This window comes from Sinocyclocheilus grahami, unplaced genomic scaffold (assembly GCF_001515645.1).
Source record: "Sinocyclocheilus grahami isolate Dianchi unplaced genomic scaffold, SAMN03320097.WGS_v1.1 scaffold732.1, whole genome shotgun sequence".
In the NCBI taxonomy this organism is placed as follows: domain Eukaryota; kingdom Metazoa; phylum Chordata; class Actinopteri; order Cypriniformes; family Cyprinidae; genus Sinocyclocheilus; species Sinocyclocheilus grahami.
Window position 1 is genome coordinate 199,010 of NW_015505911.1, and position 19,749 is coordinate 218,758.

Genomic DNA, 19,749 nt, shown 5'->3' on the forward strand with positions numbered 1-19,749 from the left:
CTTCTACCACGCTACAATCCATCACGCTCCCTAAGGTCGCAAAACTCTGGACTTTTGGTAGTACCTAGGATAGCAAAGTCCACTAAAGGAGGTAGAGCTTTTTCGCATTTGGCTCCCAAACTCTGGAATAGCCTTCCTGATAACGTTCGGGGTTCAGACACACTCTCTCTGTTTAAATCTAGATTAAAGACACATCTCTTTGGCCAAGCATTCAAATAATGCATCTCATAATCTTGTACTGCAGTTATATCTGATCAAATGCACATTATTATTCTTTAGTTCGGGTTAAACAAATACATTTCGCTTGGTTGGAACAGCAGCTACGCTAATTATGTCTCTTTTTGTTTCTCTGTTTTTGCCACAGGATTAACATCCCGTGGTAACTAAGATTTACACAAGCTTCAGTCTGGATCCAGAACACATGAGAAGAGATGATTCCAACCCCTCAGAGGACCTCAGATGATGCCAACCCTGAAACAACATACAGAACTACAAATCAGATCGGAAAAATCTCAAATCAATTTTTATGAAAAAAGCCTAGAGGACCTCAGATGCCAACCCTGAAACAACATACAGAACTACCACATTTTGCTATAAGTTTGATTGCATCATATAATAATTGCTGTTAATAGTGTTCATCGTCTGTTTGATTACGTCTTTAATTGATTTTTCCGTACATTCTGCCATATGTACATTGACTGACAGTCACCACTGATAAGCTACTACTAAATATTGTAGAAACTTAATTTGCTGTAAAGTTGCTTTGCAATGATTTGTATCGTGAAAAGCGCTGTACAAATAAAGTTTAATTGAATTAAATTGTTACCAATAAAGGATTGCAAAACTACTTTTTAAAACAGGTTTCCCAGTGGGACACTTTTTCCACCACAGAATAAAGAATAAAAAGGTAACAGCGAAAAGTAAGAATTCTCAAGAATCACTTGTATTTTAGATGGATTTTTTTTTTAGAAATGTCATCATGATGGGGTTTTTTTTCTTACAAACATGCAGCCTTTCACTTCACAAGATGTTAATTGGTGGATTGGAGTTGTGTGGATTATTTAATATTGCAATGTTTTTATCAGCTGTTTTGGATTCTCATTCTGACGGCACCCATTCAGTGCAGAGGATCCATTGGTCAGCAAGTGATGTAATGCCAAATTTCTCCAAATCTGTTCTGATGAAGAAACATCTTGGTATTTACATCTTGGATGCCCTGAGGCAGAGTATATTTTCAGCAAGTTTTCATTTTTGGGTGAACTATTCTTTAACAAACAAATAGCAATGCCTTGGCACCCACCAACCATGCAGGAGTTGTCTGTATGACAGCTTCAAATGAGACCTTTACATTGGGTAAGCCTAATCATTACAAACATTTTGTTGTTTGTTTTGTCTCATTTAAACATTCAGAAGAAATCTTATACAGCTTTTGAAACATTTATGTGATGTTTGCTCTCTTGAGATACACAAATAAACATCAGAAAATAAGACTAGCTAAAAAGGAAAGACTCAACCATAAGAAAAAAAACTTTTTCCAGTTCAACGAAGCCTATTGTAAAAGCAATAAAAAAGTGATTTTAATGAGCACTGTGCCCCTAGAAATAATGCGTAATGATGCATAATACAACAATCAGATGATATGCTGTACTATTCCAGCACAAATATTAGAAAACTGAGCTTGAGAGTATTACAGTAGCGGTGACAAATTAGGGATCCAATGAATAAATCCACCATAAAACAATGGGCTGTCTTTTTGCGGATGTTGTGAGTCCATCTTCCAGCTCTACCGTGGATTTTTGCCTTTGATAGTAAAATGAAAGGAAACGTGTGTTCACTTTCATCTCCACACATTTTTTCCTGTCTTATCCCTGCGAATCAAAATTTTAGCAAGCTTCCCACTGCCACAAGGCAGAGACATTTTCCTCACGACAAGAAAGCAACCGGAAGATGGAGTCATTTTAAAACGCAGAGGGCTTTGATCTACACATTCAGCTGCAAAACATGACTAATGGTGTTCGAATGGGCGCAGTGTTTCATTTCTGTGCCAGTGATTCGTGGGAACGAATAGGAGCTGTAACATTTAATCCAGATCTATTAACATAATCTTATCTGTCAAAGGTGATGTAAGCGATTTCACTCATTTCCTAACATTGCTCTCTAGATTAGTCCGCCCCCATTTCTTTAACGCATGTCCCCAACGGGAAAGAGAAAGCTATCTTTAAGCATTTCCATTCATCTTCCAATCCCTTCACTAGCAAATGTTGCTAGTGTGTAGTTGCACCATCTACCAGCAGGGGGCTCAAAGGATCATGCTATCTAGCCAGCTTTGCAGACAGAAATGGCATTAGCATAGCAAATAATAGTTATTAAAAACTTCTAAGGACTGTTCGGGGAACTCCGAAGTCTCTTTCAAACCTTATGATCCTATCAATAATGAAGTGGATAATCTCTGGGATGTTATTGAGCTCTGAGATCAACTGCAAGGAAAAATCGTGAAACGCTAATGTGGTCTGAGTAGATGACATGCTAATAAGATATTGGCATAACATTGCCAGCCACACAGCATCTCTCACTGGAGACGCAAGTAATGAGTCTAGATCAAACCCAGTTTGAGCTCTCGAGCTCAGTCTTGACTATCTGATATGTTAAAGTGAAGACACTTGGAGAGATAAGGCAACACTGACACCTTGATTAGCTAATTTCCCGCCGTTAATCAGGTTTAGGTATCAGGCACAGCTGGCTTGACAGGTGACAGCTAAACAAGTTTTATTCGCTTAAATTACACAATCGAGACAGGGCTTATCATCCTCTAATGGCCTATTGAGGAATTGATTTGCCTCGTGTTAAGGCACTCAAGCTTGCCATGTTGGTTTTAAAACTCACTTCTCCTCCAACAACTCAAACAGTCCCAGCTGAGGAGAGTCTTGCGTTCGGATTTTCTCTTTATCAGCCCAATATTAAGGTGTCACTACAAATAAAACCAGTTTTCTAACGACAACAATGCTGCTGCATATTTCTAGTCTGAAGACGTTCTCAAAGTATTCACTTCCCACAGAAGACACTCAGCAGTTATAGGCATTTTGTCTGAAAGCTCCCTACGTAGGCAGCATTTTAAGGCATCACAGCTGATCTCCTGACATTAAGGTTGTTCAAAAATGTAGGCAGAATATAATTTTGACCAAATTCGCAGGCAGTGATGTGTAGGTCTGTCCCAATACCAACAACTACAGTTCTGTCCACTTGAGAGTATGTATGCAACGGTAAGAAAATGAGACTGAAACAAGTAATGAAAAGTAACAAGTAATGAGTAAGGAAACAAGACTGACTGTGCCAAAGCTCAGTGCCCTTTCAAGCACACTAAATCTGAAATGAAGAATTTGAGGTTAGGCGTAGCCCATCATTTAACTTTTTCAAGAGGTCATGTGCCCAGAAATCGCCACTGAGGAATCTATGTTGAGGAAGCCAAGTGCACACAGTATGATTCATAATAGTACTTTATGACTGCTGCTTGTCAGAACATGACCACTGTTATAAGTCATGTCCCACTGTGGGATCTCAGTATTTGTCAGACAGTAATAATAATAATAATAATAATAATAATAATAATTCATTACATTTATATAGCGCTTTTCTAGGCACTCAAAGCGCTTTACATTGTGAGGGGGGATCTCCTCAACCACCACCAGTGTGCAGCATCCACCTGGATAATGCGACAGCAGCCATAGTGCGCCAGAACGCCCACCACACACCAGCTTATTGGTGGAGAGGAGACAAAGTGATGAAGCCAATCAGTAGATATGGGGATTGTTACGAGGCCATGATGGTCAGAGGCCAATGGGCAAATTTGGCCAGGATGCCGAGGTCACACCTCTAGTCTTTTCGAAAGACATCCTGGGATTTTTAATGACCACAGAGAGTCAGGACCTCGGTTTAATGTCTCATCCAAAGGACAGTGCTTGTTGACAGTATAGTCACTATACTGGGGCATTAAGACCCACGCAGACCACAGGGTGAGCACCCCCTGCTGGCCTCACTAACACCTCTTCCAGCAGCAACCTAGTTTTCCCAAGAGGTCTCCCATCCAGGTACTGACCAGGCTCAGCCCTGCTTAGCTTCAATGGTAACCAGTCTTGGGCTACAGGGTGATAAGGCTGCCGGCAAGTAAGACAGTCAGGACTCATTCAAAGTGGTTATATGCACGATGACTAGAGTCTGGAGCTTTTGTTCTGTTCTCCTAAAGGTTCTTGATCGACGGTTGTCATAGGAGAAGCAACACTGCAGCACTGTGCCTCAAAACATCTGACACTAGTAGAATTTCATCGGAGGTAACGTTTAATTGCAATGGTCATTAATCGGCTGTCAGCGAACATGTCAAACTAGCAATCAAAGACTACAGTTTTTGGCCTATGATCAGAGGAATCTTTTAGGATTTGCAAAAATTGTCTCAGGCGGCCAAATTGTGTCCAAAATCATACAGTGTGAACCTGGATTTTCTTAAATTAGGATAATATATATATATATATATATATATATAAAGTGTTGCACATTGTAGTGGTGTAAAAATAAATGAATATAAATTAATGTGTAATTTGTAAAACGTTTGCAACTGTTTTTTTAATCACTGAATTAGATGCAACTAAATTAATACACTGCATCTTCTGTTACTATACATACGGACTACTCAACAGATATTTAGAAGTTTAATATTGTGAAGTATTGAACAATTAAATGTGTTAATAATGCTCTGTAAAAAGGTTACTTGCATTTTCACAACACTATAATGTAGTGTGTCCCATCGGGTAATCAAAAGTTATACACACTTGGGACAAATACCAGAAATGCATTTTATAAGTGGAAAACCCAGCTAACAAGGAACGTTCTCACAACTTTCACTTACGTTTTTTTTAAAAGTTATATACATGTTAGGACAAAACATTCTTAAAGTAATGTTTATGGAATGTTCTTGTCCTTAATTAACTTTATTATACAGTATGTTTGAAATGCATTCTCATAATGTTGAGAGAAAATGTTCTTGGATAATAAAAAAATCTAAATAAAAATAAGTTATTTTAAAACAGAGATCAACGTTCACGGAATATCCTTATGTTGTTATATGTACTTGAGGAACGTTTTCATAGTGTTGAGAGAAAACTTTCTTAGAACATAAAAAAATAAAACATTCAATAACATATTTTGGATAAAAACAAACTGAGTTAAATATAGTAAAAACATTTTAGTCACCTTTAAATAATGTTCTAATCTCAACAAGAAATTTTAACATTCTTAAAATATTAAAAATAAACATTCAAATTAAATTATATTTTAGTGTTCCTAGAATACTAAAAACTAAAAGTTTTAATAACGTTATATTTTGGGTGAAAATAAAGTTAGTAGAATGTTTTAGACACCTTTAAATGTTCTAATCATGACAAGAAAACTGGACATTTTAACGTTCAAATAACATTATATTTTGGATGAAAATAAAGTTAGTAGAACATTGTCAAAAAGCCTTTAAATGTTCAAAAATAATTTTCCCACAATGTTTTTATAACCAAAATTTGTTACCTGGGTAGTGGTCAAGTGCAAGCAAGTTTTTATTACTGTAGAAATTGATTCATTCTAGTGAATCTGTTTCTTTGGACGATTTATTTAAATGAACAGATTCACAAAAATGATTCACTATTGTATACAAGAAAACTGGACATTTTAACGTTCAAATAACATTATATTTTGGATGAAAATAAAGTTAGTAGAACATTGTCAAAAAGTTTTAGGAACCTTTAAATGTTCAAAAATAATTTTCCCACAATGTTTTTATAACCAAAATTTGTTACCTGGGTAGTGGTCAAGTGCAAGCAAGTTTTTATTACTGTAGAAATTGATTCATTCTAGTGAATCTGTTTCTTTGGACGATTTATTTAAATGAACAGATTCACAAAAATGATTCACTATTGTACTATGCACAGTTTTTAGGGTGTTTTTTTATTATATTTAGTTGGCCTATACATTTATCTATTTAAGTATAATACTGTCACCCTATTTGAGATTCATTAACATTAATTCACAACCCCTCACTGTTTTTGAATGAGCAAAATATGGCTCTGATTAAATTATAAATAAGGATAACTTATCTCGCATAGTTTGTAGCCTGTAGTGTATCTAACTACTTTTTCAAAGCAGTCGCTTGCTGTAGTTTAACTATACTTCAAACTATGATTAGCTTGTAGCTTGGCAGGCTACACATCCAAAGTATCTTCATCAAGAGGAGTGGTATTTCTTTGACACATGGAGTTTCTGTCTATGTTGTGTGTTCTAAATCATTCACTTAAACTGTTTTTATCTTAGTTAGTCTGCTATGTAGGCAGTAGACCGCAAGCCAGCTTAGTTGCTAGTTTTGGAAGAGATCCCGTGTTTGGGAGAGCGCTCTTTCTCACTCCTTTGGGTGTAAAGAAGCCATGTACACACTATTGTACGCTTCTCTATTTTTGGCATCTGATTAATGTTCCTGGCCGCTCTGGAGTCTCTGATCTATGGCTTCTACTTAAATATATTTTTCAAGAGAGGCGACACCTTTGTGTATTTCCTGTTCTAATTCATCTATACGTCTTTTTCACAAGCACACCAAAAAAATATTTATTAAGTTTTTGTTAAAGTGTCATATACTGGAACTTAAATCTGAAGTGTGTATTTTTTGTGCCATTAGCATCACTGAACAGAATTGCAAAAATAACTGGATTCTTGAATACTCACTCGTCTTCCATTAGTCAACAAACAGATCCAGTCCAGCTAGAGTGTTCATGTGCACTAAATACATAAATTTACAAAAAGGATCTCAGAAAGGCTGAAAAAGAGGGGCAGTCATGTAGTTTGATATTTTAAAGGTGAAGTGGATTGCTTGGCACATACTGAAATGACACCATCATTAACAACAAAACCACTGAGAAATTGCTGGGAAAAATGACTCCCGACTATGACGGATTACTTAACTGAAAGCCTCTGCCCCATCTAAAATTTTCTTAAAAGCCTTGACATTTTTTAGCAATAAGCTCATTTTCAAATGATTGGAGCGTGGTGTGTGACAATTATTAGTTTGTTAGAGAAGGGTTTCTCAGTTGGGGGCTTGTGATGGCACTGTAGGAGGGTCCTGAGATTAAAAAAAGAAATTAAAAAGGTTAAAAAAAAAGAAATTAAAACGTTAATGTATAAATTAAAAATGCACTAAAATGAATTAAAATAGATTTAATCAGTTGCCTTAAAAATGTGCAATAACAACATGTGAAATTCACTATATTTATGGAAAGGTTTCACATTTTTGTATTGTGACTTATCATTTTTTTCAGAAAGTAAAAAGATGCTGTAACACTTTACAGTAAGGTTCCATTTTATTTAAAATTAGCTGACTTTGTTAGTTAACATGAACAAACAATTAAAATCGTTCTAAGGTATTTATTAATCTTAGTTAATATTAATTTCAGTTGTATTTTTAACCAATGTTAAAAGTACTGCAACAAATGTATTACTCATTAGTTAATGCAGTAACTAATGTTAACCCATGGGACTGCTACTTATTGTGAAGTGTTGCCGATTTGCTTTAGTGAATTGGTTCATTCAGACCGATTCATTTAATTGAACTGGAACAAAAAGAATCAGTCAGAATCTGACCAGAATGTCTGGTATTATTTAATGAAATACAAACACTTCTCTTCAACACTTACCACTCAAATGTGGATGGAATAGCCAAGAGATCAAAACTACATGAATACTGTTTTAATAATATTATAATGATTTAATAATAATATTAATAATTTTATAAGCTTATTTTATGATTTATTTTTATTCAAATGTGTTAAATGTTCACAGACAACAAAAAAAGTTCTTCTTCAAATGTGACCTACGTAAATGTATTTCCCTTTCAATCGGTCACTCTCGACGTCATGTCGGTAATGACAGACAAATTGGAATTTCGCTTAGAGAGACCAATCCACTTCGAGTGTAAACTAAACGAGCCAATGCACATTGGCATGCGATGATTGCAACCAGCTGCCACTGATCGCAGCGCGAGTATAACTAGGCAGCAGGTGCAACGCATACTCAGCTTTTTGCTTTGGAGCCGAGCGGTCATATCGTTCTGCTCCTGACTTCTACTGTACTGAGAGAAGACTGAACAAGTTCAGCGCGCTCTTCATATTGGCGGTAGGGCTCTTCAGCGGTGGGGGTTTCCAGTGTCAAGTGGGTTGCACACATCAGGCTGCACTACACCCTGTTTGTGTTGCAGGCAGCCATCTCCCCTGTGTGCTTCAGCACGCTAAAAGAGCTTCCCTTTCATGGGAACTTCGAACTGCGTCCTCTAGGGGTCGCTATGGGGAACGCCTCGTCGTGACTCGTATCTGAAGCATACATTGAAAAAACACCAACTCGTTGGCCGGCGACAGCCATGACGTCACTACCGGTGCGACTACAGTATAAATCGGTGCCGGGAGCTACACATCGTTCACTTCTTCGTCTGAAGCTTGCGTCCGCAGCATGGCAAGAAACCTAGAGGACGCAGTGTCTCGTTCCCTACTCAGGGAACCATGGTTACATAAGTAACCCGAGACGTTCCCTTTCATGGGAACTTCGAACTGCGTCCTCTAGGGGTCGCTATGGGGAACGCCTCGTCGTGACTCGTATCTGAAGCATACATTGAAAAAACACCAACTCGTTGGCCGGCGACAGCCATGACGTCACTACCGGTGCGACTACAGTATAAATCGGTGCCGGGAGCTACACATCGTTCACTTCTTCGTCTGAAGCTTGCGTCCGCAGCATGGCAAGAAACCTAGAGGACGCAGTGTCTCGTTCCCTACTCAGGGAACCATGGTTACATAAGTAACCCGAGACGTTCCCTTTCATGGGAACTTCGAACTGCGTCCTCTAGGGGTCGCTATGGGGAACGCCTCGTCGTGACTCGTATCTGAAGCATACATTGAAAAAACACCAACTCGTTGGCCGGCGACAGCCATGACGTCACTACCGGTGCGACTACAGTATAAATCGGTGCCGGGAGCTACACATCGTTCACTTCTTCGTCTGAAGCTTGCGTCCGCAGCATGGCAAGAAACCTAGAGGACGCAGTGTCTCGTTCCCTACTCAGGGAACCATGGTTACATAAGTAACCCGAGACGTTCCCTTTCATGGGAACTTCGAACTGCGTCCTCTAGGGGTCGCTATGGGGAACGCCTCGTCGTGACTCGTATCTGAAGCATACATTGAAAAAACACCAACTCGTTGGCCGGCGACAGCCATGACGTCACTACCGGTGCGACTACAGTATAAATCGGTGCCGGGAGCTACACATCGTTCACTTCTTCGTCTGAAGCTTGCGTCCGCAGCATGGCAAGAAACCTAGAGGACGCAGTGTCTCGTTCCCTACTCAGGGAACCATGGTTACATAAGTAACCCGAGACGTTCCCTTTCATGGGAACTTCGAACTGCGTCCTCTAGGGGTCGCTATGGGGAACGCCTCGTCGTGACTCGTATCTGAAGCATACATTGAAAAAACACCAACTCGTTGGCCGGCGACAGCCATGACGTCACTACCGGTGCGACTACAGTATAAATCGGTGCCGGGAGCTACACATCGTTCACTTCTTCGTCTGAAGCTTGCGTCCGCAGCATGGCAAGAAACCTAGAGGACGCAGTGTCTCGTTCCCTACTCAGGGAACCATGGTTACATAAGTAACCCGAGACGTTCCCTTTCATGGGAACTTCGAACTGCGTCCTCTAGGGGTCGCTATGGGGAACGCCTCGTCGTGACTCGTATCTGAAGCATACATTGAAAAAACACCAACTCGTTGGCCGGCGACAGCCATGACGTCACTACCGGTGCGACTACAGTATAAATCGGTGCCGGGAGCTACACATCGTTCACTTCTTCGTCTGAAGCTTGCGTCCGCAGCATGGCAAGAAACCTAGAGGACGCAGTGTCTCGTTCCCTACTCAGGGAACCATGGTTACATAAGTAACCCGAGACGTTCCCTTTCATGGGAACTTCGAACTGCGTCCTCTAGGGGTCGCTATGGGGAACGCCTCGTCGTGACTCGTATCTGAAGCATACATTGAAAAAACACCAACTCGTTGGCCGGCGACAGCCATGACGTCACTACCGGTGCGACTACAGTATAAATCGGTGCCGGGAGCTACACATCGTTCACTTCTTCGTCTGAAGCTTGCGTCCGCAGCATGGCAAGAAACCTAGAGGACGCAGTGTCTCGTTCCCTACTCAGGGAACCATGGTTACATAAGTAACCCGAGACGTTCCCTTTCATGGGAACTTCGAACTGCGTCCTCTAGGGGTCGCTATGGGGAACGCCTCGTCGTGACTCGTATCTGAAGCATACATTGAAAAAACACCAACTCGTTGGCCGGCGACAGCCATGACGTCACTACCGGTGCGACTACAGTATAAATCGGTGCCGGGAGCTACACATCGTTCACTTCTTCGTCTGAAGCTTGCGTCCGCAGCATGGCAAGAAACCTAGAGGACGCAGTGTCTCGTTCCCTACTCAGGGAACCATGGTTACATAAGTAACCCGAGACGTTCCCTTTCATGGGAACTTCGAACTGCGTCCTCTAGGGGTCGCTATGGGGAACGCCTCGTCGTGACTCGTATCTGAAGCATACATTGAAAAAACACCAACTCGTTGGCCGGCGACAGCCATGACGTCACTACCGGTGCGACTACAGTATAAATCGGTGCCGGGAGCTACACATCGTTCACTTCTTCGTCTGAAGCTTGCGTCCGCAGCATGGCAAGAAACCTAGAGGACGCAGTGTCTCGTTCCCTACTCAGGGAACCATGGTTACATAAGTAACCCGAGACGTTCCCTTTCATGGGAACTTCGAACTGCGTCCTCTAGGGGTCGCTATGGGGAACGCCTCGTCGTGACTCGTATCTGAAGCATACATTGAAAAAACACCAACTCGTTGGCCGGCGACAGCCATGACGTCACTACCGGTGCGACTACAGTATAAATCGGTGCCGGGAGCTACACATCGTTCACTTCTTCGTCTGAAGCTTGCGTCCGCAGCATGGCAAGAAACCTAGAGGACGCAGTGTCTCGTTCCCTACTCAGGGAACCATGGTTACATAAGTAACCCGAGACGTTCCCTTTCATGGGAACTTCGAACTGCGTCCTCTAGGGGTCGCTATGGGGAACGCCTCGTCGTGACTCGTATCTGAAGCATACATTGAAAAAACACCAACTCGTTGGCCGGCGACAGCCATGACGTCACTACCGGTGCGACTACAGTATAAATCGGTGCCGGGAGCTACACATCGTTCACTTCTTCGTCTGAAGCTTGCGTCCGCAGCATGGCAAGAAACCTAGAGGACGCAGTGTCTCGTTCCCTACTCAGGGAACCATGGTTACATAAGTAACCCGAGACGTTTTCCCTTAAAAGAGTATTCAAGGGTGCGTGTTTTTAAAGATGACGTTGCATCTGGCAAACTCGACGTTACGTCTTTGTAAAGACGACATTGTGTCTTGCTACAGACAACATTTCACCCATGTGTTTCTGGCCTCGGCCTATGCCGAAAAGGGGGCACAGGAGGCTCGCACAGAACACTGGAAGGGGCAGCATCCATGGCGTTTTGGTAGGGATCCCAATTCGTCGGTCCTTACCGACGTGACCGACTGAAAGGGAACGTCTCAGTTACATATGTAACACTTGTTCCCTGAAGGAGGGAACGGAGACGCCACAGCTGCTGTACCTCCGCTGAGCGGTCGGGTCACTGGCTCGGCTCCTCAGCGAAAAACCTGAGTATGCGTTGCACCTTGTGACCGACTGAAAGGGAACGTCTCAGTTACATATGTAACACTTGTTCCCTGAAGGAGGGAACGGAGACGCCACAGCTGCTGTACCACCGCTGAGCGGTCGGGTCACTGGCTCCGCTCCTCAGCGAAAAACCTGAGTATGCGTTGCACCTGCTGCCTTGTTCATATTCATATATACACAGTATATATTTTTTATATTTAGAAAAAAAAATGCTTAAATACATTGGTAGAAAATATATTTACATAAGTATATTTTGAAGCAAATATTTGAATATATATATATATTTTTTTTCTCTTTTCCGCATGGGTAGATTGCATTTCCTATCCATGCTGCTCATCTGGAATGCTGCAAAGTGCAACAGTCAAGTGAAGTGATACGAACCGTGAAATGTCCCAGTGTTGTGATAAAAACCTGAGTATGCGTTGCACCTGCTGCCTTGTTCATATTCATATATACACAGTATATATTTTTTATATTTAGAAAAAAAAATGCTTAAATACATTGGTAGAAAATATATTTACATAAGTATATTTTGAAGCAAATATTTGAATATATATATATATTTTTTTTCTCTTTTCCGCATGGGTAGATTGCATTTCCTATCCATGCTGCTCATCTGGAATGCTGCAAAGTGCAACAGTCAAGTGAAGTGATACGAACCGTGAAATGTCCCAGTGTTGTGATAAATGCTAAAGATTAGCTTGGTCAATCAAATCAAAGCACCACAACTAACTGTTTTATAATTTATAACATATCCAGTTATAACTGGATATGCAGCTAACTGCTTTTTAAGAGTATCTTGACTAAAGTTGTTTTGTAAAGTTGTTTAGTATTTTGAAGCTTGCCAAACAAAAATTAACTTTCAAATGAACTTCCCCAACACTGCGACTATCATCAGCATCCATAACTGCAACATCAGCCACTTAAAGAGAGAAAACTAGCTCGTATGCAGGTGGTCTCCTGCACGGGAGGGAAATGACCTGATCTTCACCTGCCTGACACCCACTACATCTTCAGTTCCAGCGTTGCTCTATGTACATTATGATCTCTGTCTGTTCCTAATGACTGATGCGCATGGAAAAGAGCTGAATGCTTGATCAATGAGATATCAAGGTTTCTGTGGAAAACGTTCTTTGCGATTTGCATTGCTTGGAGGCAAATGGTTGTTTCGGTCTCAGCGTGAGACATTTTCTACTGTCATAATCACTGCTGTCATCATCATCATCAACATCATATCCTTTCCTTTTTTTCCCCATCTCCTTTGCCCTCTTTGTAAGTTTCATCATCATCATTATCATCATCAACATCACGAACAACCTCCTCATGGGCATTACATTCACATCATTATGTCAAAGCTTTGCGGGGGAAAGATAAAACTGTATTTTCCCAGCAAATTCAGGTACTTTTTTAGTTTTTTTGCTGAGTGTCACATAATCTGTTTGGGTGTGCAGTTTGTGTTTAGCAGGTATTTTAAGAACTTCTCATTAAAAATGTATATTACAGATTTCTGAATGGCCAAAGAGCTGTGCATGGCTAAATGATAACATTGTTGCAACACTGAATACACCTTATACTCTAAGGCAGAGCTACTCTGCTTCAGAAGCCAGGAGGGCCACATTCAAACAGCAATATATATAAGGTGCGATGTATAATACAAAAGGTTTACATTTATAATTAAAAAGCTTAAGCTTGAATGCTCCATGTTTTGTAGACAATTTTGAATTTTGCCTACATGTCATTTTCTTTACAAAATTAATTTTTTTATGAAAAACATCTGTAATGGGTAGAAAGAGCTGGAAAACCTAATTTCTACCATATATGGTGTGTCTATACAAACACACACACACACACACACACACACACACACTTATTTTAATATATAAAAATGTAAACAAATACATTTTCACAACCAAAACTATCACAGACATATCAGTGTTATTTTGGTATTACATATTTTCTGAAAATTCTGTCATTAATTACTCAGCCTCATGTCGTTCCAAACCTTTAAGACCTTTGTTCATCTTCAGAACACAAATTAAGATATTTTTTTTCTGACCCTGCATAGACAGCAATGCAACTTCCACAGTCAAGGCCCAGAAAGGTAGTAAGGACATCGTTAAAATAGTCCATGTGACATCAGTGGTTCAACTGTAATTTTATGAAGCTAGGAGAATATTTTTTGTGTGCAAAGAAAACAAAAATAATGACTTTATTCAACAATTTCTTCTCTTCCGTGTCAGTCTTCAACGTGCATTCACAAGAGTACCATGATGCATGTATCCCACAAGGCTTTCCACAAGATTTTAGAGCATCTCTGTGGGTATTTGCCCATTCATCCAGCATTTGTGGGGTCAGGAACTGATGTTGGATGAGAAGGCCTGGCTCTCAGTCTTCGTTTCAGTTCATCCAAAAGGTGTTTAATGGGGTTGAGGTCAGGGCTCCTAGCCAGACAGTCAAGTTCTTACACTCCAAACTCATCCAACCATGTCTTTATGAATCTTGTCATGCTGGACAAGCTTCCTCAAACTGTTCTCACAAAGTTGGAAGCTTAACATTGTCCAAAATGTCTTTGTATGCTGAAGCTGAAGCTGTAAGATTTTCCTTTACTGAAAGTAACAGAATAGGAGAATAGGATTCCAAAGTCCAGTAGTGGTGTGCTTTACACCACTCTATTCGATGCTTGGCATTGTACTTGATGTGAGGCTTTGAGGCTTGTGTTCAGCCATGGAAACCCATTCCATGAAGCTCGTGCCACACAGTTTTAAGCTTATATTAATGCCAGTGGAAGCTATGGAATCATCAGCGCATTGGTGATTTTTACTCTGCACCTCAGCTCTCGGTGACCCCACTCTGTGACTGACTCATTGCAAGGGTGGCCTCCTATTACAGTACCACGTCTGAATTCACTGAGCTCTTCAGAACCGCCCGTTTTTAGTTTTTTTCACAAATGTTCATAAATGCAGAGTGCATGGTTAGGTGCTTGATTTCATACACCTGGAATGAAACACTTGAATTTAGTAATTAAGAGGTGTGTCCCAGTACTTTTTATTCATATATTTGATCATTTCTAGGCACAGAATAGAGTAAGGTGGAAGTGGGGAAAAGACAGGAAAAGTTCCCTTAACATCCTGCTGTTGATGGCTTCAAGCGTTAAAAACTAGCTTCTGATGTTTACTTTAATTTCAGTCTCAGCTTGACATTTGTGAGGCACATTTCAGCACACTGTTTTGTGAACCTGTCACAATGTAATGCCGGCTTTGCTGAAAGAGGCTGTGAGTGAAAGATGAGGCCGTGCCATCTATGTTGGACCAGACAGGAAAAATACAACCATAAATAACCATTGTTATCCATGCAAAGACAGTTTTTACATAGTCTTAAAGTGACAGAAGCAAAAACTGCCCTAGGGTATGTTACCCAAAAGCATTGTTAGGTAACAATAATAATTTACAATTTATTAAAATATAATTTTTTAAAAATAATATCACTAATTTTTTGAAACAATGTTTAAATTTAAATAGTAAACATCTGTTGAGCAGCACTTTGTTTGCCAAAAATTAAAGGGAACTGTTAAATTTTCATTTGATTATATTTTGATTTTAATCAATTAATTAATTAAATCAGTTCATGTTTCATGGCTTCATTTGATAACCACCGTTTTTGATAATAAAGTTGTATTAATCATAAATCAAGGAAAATTCTAATAGAAAATGTCTGAAAAAATAAAAGTGCCCTAATATTGTAAAAATTTTACTAAATGATTAAATTGCTAAGGTTTTATGAATTCAACTGATTAGACACTTTTGAATAACATTTAATGAAACAATGAAAACTAAATCCAGAAAAATTTTAAATGGAAACCACAGAATTTGGCAAAAAAAATATGAGGGATTTCCTAGGGCCCTAATTAAAAGTAATTTACTTTTTGTCAATCTTTTGATCAATTGTTGTTACATTTAAAAATATTTCAAATGATTAGACATTCCTTTTGATTACAAAATTGTTATTTTAATTAATAAAGTTTTGATCTCTTCAAGAGTGAGTGCTGCACCTTTTTCAACTGACATAAAATTTTATTTTAACCATTAAAACGGAATCCAGAAAAATTTTACTGAACCCCCACCCCCCCCAAAACAACAACAACACAGAATCCAGAAAAAAATTAAACGTAATTTAGGAAAAAATATAACATTTCAAAGGGCCCTACCAATGTATTACGTGATCCATATACACATATTAATAGCACACTATCTTGGTTGTTCACCAGAACTGGACATTAACATGTGATTTGAGCAGGTGTTAGTCTGACCTGACTCTGCTGCTGTAATTGTGTTTGGATGGTGGTCAGATCTGACCACTGAACCGTAGACAACTTCAGATCAACACCGGCTGTGACCTCTCTGACCGGAAACACATCTACAGAGAGAAACACACGGCCACATGAAATCAGATGAATAAAATCAAATATAAACATTAGACGGAATAACTTACACTAAATGGAAATTACAACCCCAATTCCAGAGAAGTTGGGACGTTTTGTAAAAATGCAATAAAATCAAGAATCTGTGATTTGTTCATTCTCTTTAACTTTTATTTAATTGACAAAAGTACAAAGAAAAGATTTCCAAAGTTTTCACTGACCAACATAAATGTATTTTGTAAATATGAACAAATTTTGATTTTGATGGCTGCAACGCATTCCAAAAAAGTTGGGACCGAGGCAAAATAAAAGTGAAAAGGTTATAGAACATCCACTTTAAACTGTTTTGAAACAGTTCACAGTAAGCAGGTGAATTGGTAATAGGTCAAGGTATCATGTTTGGGTATAAAAGGAGCATCTCAGACTTTGCAAGCAAAGCTGGATCATGGCTCATCACTTTGTGCCAAATTTCATGAGAGAAGTGTCAAAAAAAATCACATTTCACAATGCAAAATTGCAAAGACTTTAAGTCTTTCACCAACTACCACACGTAATATTGTGAAAAGATTCAGTGAATCCAGAGAAATCACAGTACATGTAGGGCAAGGCAGGAACCCTCAGTTTTTCTGACCCTGCATAGACAGCAATGCAACTTCCACAGTCAAGGCCCAGAAAGGTAGTAAGGACATCGTTAAAATAGTCCATGTGACATCAGTGGTTCAACTGTAATTTTATGAAGCTAGGAGAATATTTTTTGTGTGCAAAGAAAACAAAAATAATGACTTTATTCAACAATTTCTTCTCTTCCGTGTCAGTCTTCAACGTGCATTCACAAGAGTACCATGATGCATGTATCCCACAAGGCTTTCCACAAGATTTTAGAGCATCTCTGTGGGTATTTGCCCATTCATCCAGCATTTGTGGGGTCAGGAACTGATGTTGGATGAGAAGGCCTGGCTCTCAGTCTTCGTTTCAGTTCATCCAAAAGGTGTTTAATGGGGTTGAGGTCAGGGCTCCTAGCCAGACAGTCAAGTTCTTACACTCCAAACTCATCCAACCATGTCTTTATGAATCTTGTCATGCTGGACAAGCTTCCTCAAACTGTTCTCACAAAGTTGGAAGCTTAACATTGTCCAAAATGTCTTTGTATGCTGAAGCTGAAGCTGTAAGATTTTCCTTTACTGAAAGTAACAGAATAGGATTCCACTGCTCCAAAGTCCAGTAGTGGTGTGCTTTACACCACTCTATTCGATGCTTGGCATTGTACTTGATGTGAGGCTTGTGTGCAGCTGTTCAGCCATGGAAACCCATTCCATGAAGCTCGTGCCACACAGTTTTAAGCTTATATTAATGCCAGTGGAAGCTATGGAATCATCAGCGCATTGGTGACTTTTACTCTGCACCTCAGCTCTCGGTGACCCCACTCTGTGACTGACTCATTGCAAGGGTGGCCTCCTATTACAGTACCACGTCTGAATTCACTGAGCTCTTCAGAACCGCCCGTTTTTAGTTTTTTTCACAAATGTTCATAAATGCAGAGTGCATGGTTAGGTGCTTGATTTCATACACCTGGAATGAAACACTTGAATTTAGTAATTAAAAGGTGTGTCCCAGTACTTTTTATTCATATATTTGATCATTTCTAGGCACAGAATAGAGTAAGTTGGAAGTGGGGAAAAGACAGGAAAAGTTCGCTAAACATCCTGCTGTTGATGGCTTCAAGCGTTAAAAACTAGCTTCTGATGTTTACTTTAATTTCAGTCTCAGCTTGACATTTGTGAGGCACATTTCAGCACACTGTTTTGTGAACCTGTCACAATGTAATGCCGGCTTTGCTGAAAGAGGCTGTGAGTGAAAGATGAGGCCGTGCCATCTATGTTGGACCAGACAGGAAAAATACAACCATAAATAACCATTGTTATCCATGCAAAGACAGTTTTTACATAGTCTTAAAGTGACAGAAGCAAAAACTGCCCTAGGGTATGTTACCCAAAAGCATTGTTAGGTAACAATAATAATTTACAATTTATTAAAATATAATTTTTTAAAAATAATATCACTAATTTTTTGAAACAATGTTTAAATTTAAATAGTAAACATCTGTTGAGCAGCACTTTGTTTGCCAAAAATTAAAGGAAGTGTTCAGAATTAATTTAATTACATTTTAAAAGATTAATTCAATTGTTAAAATTGTATGCATTTATTTGATTACCTCCATATCAAATCATAAAACAAAGAATCCAGAAAAATGGCACGATTATTGTTATGATTTTAATAAATAATAAAATTGTTAAAGTTTTATGAATTCAATTTTTTGATCAATGAAACTGAATTAAACCATTAAAGCTAAAATGTAAAATGTCTTTACATGCAAACATGATATAAATTATAATGTAATTATATATTTTATTATTTATTTTGTATAGTATGATATAATTAATTTACAATTAATTGTAATTCATATTTAAAATTATTTTCAAGTTGTTGAATTTGAGGCCGTTCAAATAAGTAGGCTACTTTTGATGTTTTGGGTTGCATGACTATAATCTGCAGATGAGAGAATTCATGTTTACAGAGACAGCTATTAGCAGTGGTACAGAGCAGATGTCTCGTACAGTCTGGTCTCTTATCCCACACAAACAAATTCAAAAAAGTCCTTATATCCCCTTCACAGGGTGAGCAAAAACAAGAAATCTCAGACATTGCATAAAAGCCCCATTTGCACATCAGAATGAGACAACCTTGATGTCAGTAAATATACATGGTGGGACTGTATGTGCGGTGTGTGAAATGTGTGTGTGTGACTGTGCAGAAACAAACAACAGAATGAAAAATGTATACAGAATGACAGAAACAATGATATAACCCTTTCAAATATTTTTAATAGGTCCACTTAAACGAATAGTTAACTGAAAAATGTATATTTGCTTAACATTTACTTACCCTCAGGTCATCCAAAATATAGATGAGTTTCTTCATCAGAAGAGATTTGGAAAAATTTAGCATTACATCCCTTGCTCACCAGTGGATCATCTGCAGTGAATGGGTGCCGTCAGAATGAGAGTCCAAACAGCTAATAAAAAAACATCACATTAATCCACAAATAATCCATACCACTCCAGTCCATCAATTAACATCTTGTGACATGAAAAGCTGTCTGTTTGTAAGAAACAATTCAAGACAGTCTCCAAAGAGAAAGAAAAACATGCATCAACACCCTCCAAGACTTATTCAAGACTGATACCAATCTACATGGCTTGTTTGTTCAGACCAGATACATTTCACTCCTTCTAAATAAGCCTATCAACATACAGACATTTTGAGACCACAAAGAAGTCTGGAATTAGCATTCTTTTAAAAGTGAACTACATAAAGCATTGAAAAAGTAGATTAGATTTATATCGATTTAGCAGAGACACATTCATGAGGCCAAGTGTACATAAAATGTACATACCCAATAAGATACGTAGCTATCAAGATGTCCTATATAAGAGGTTCAAGCAGCTTGTTAGTGT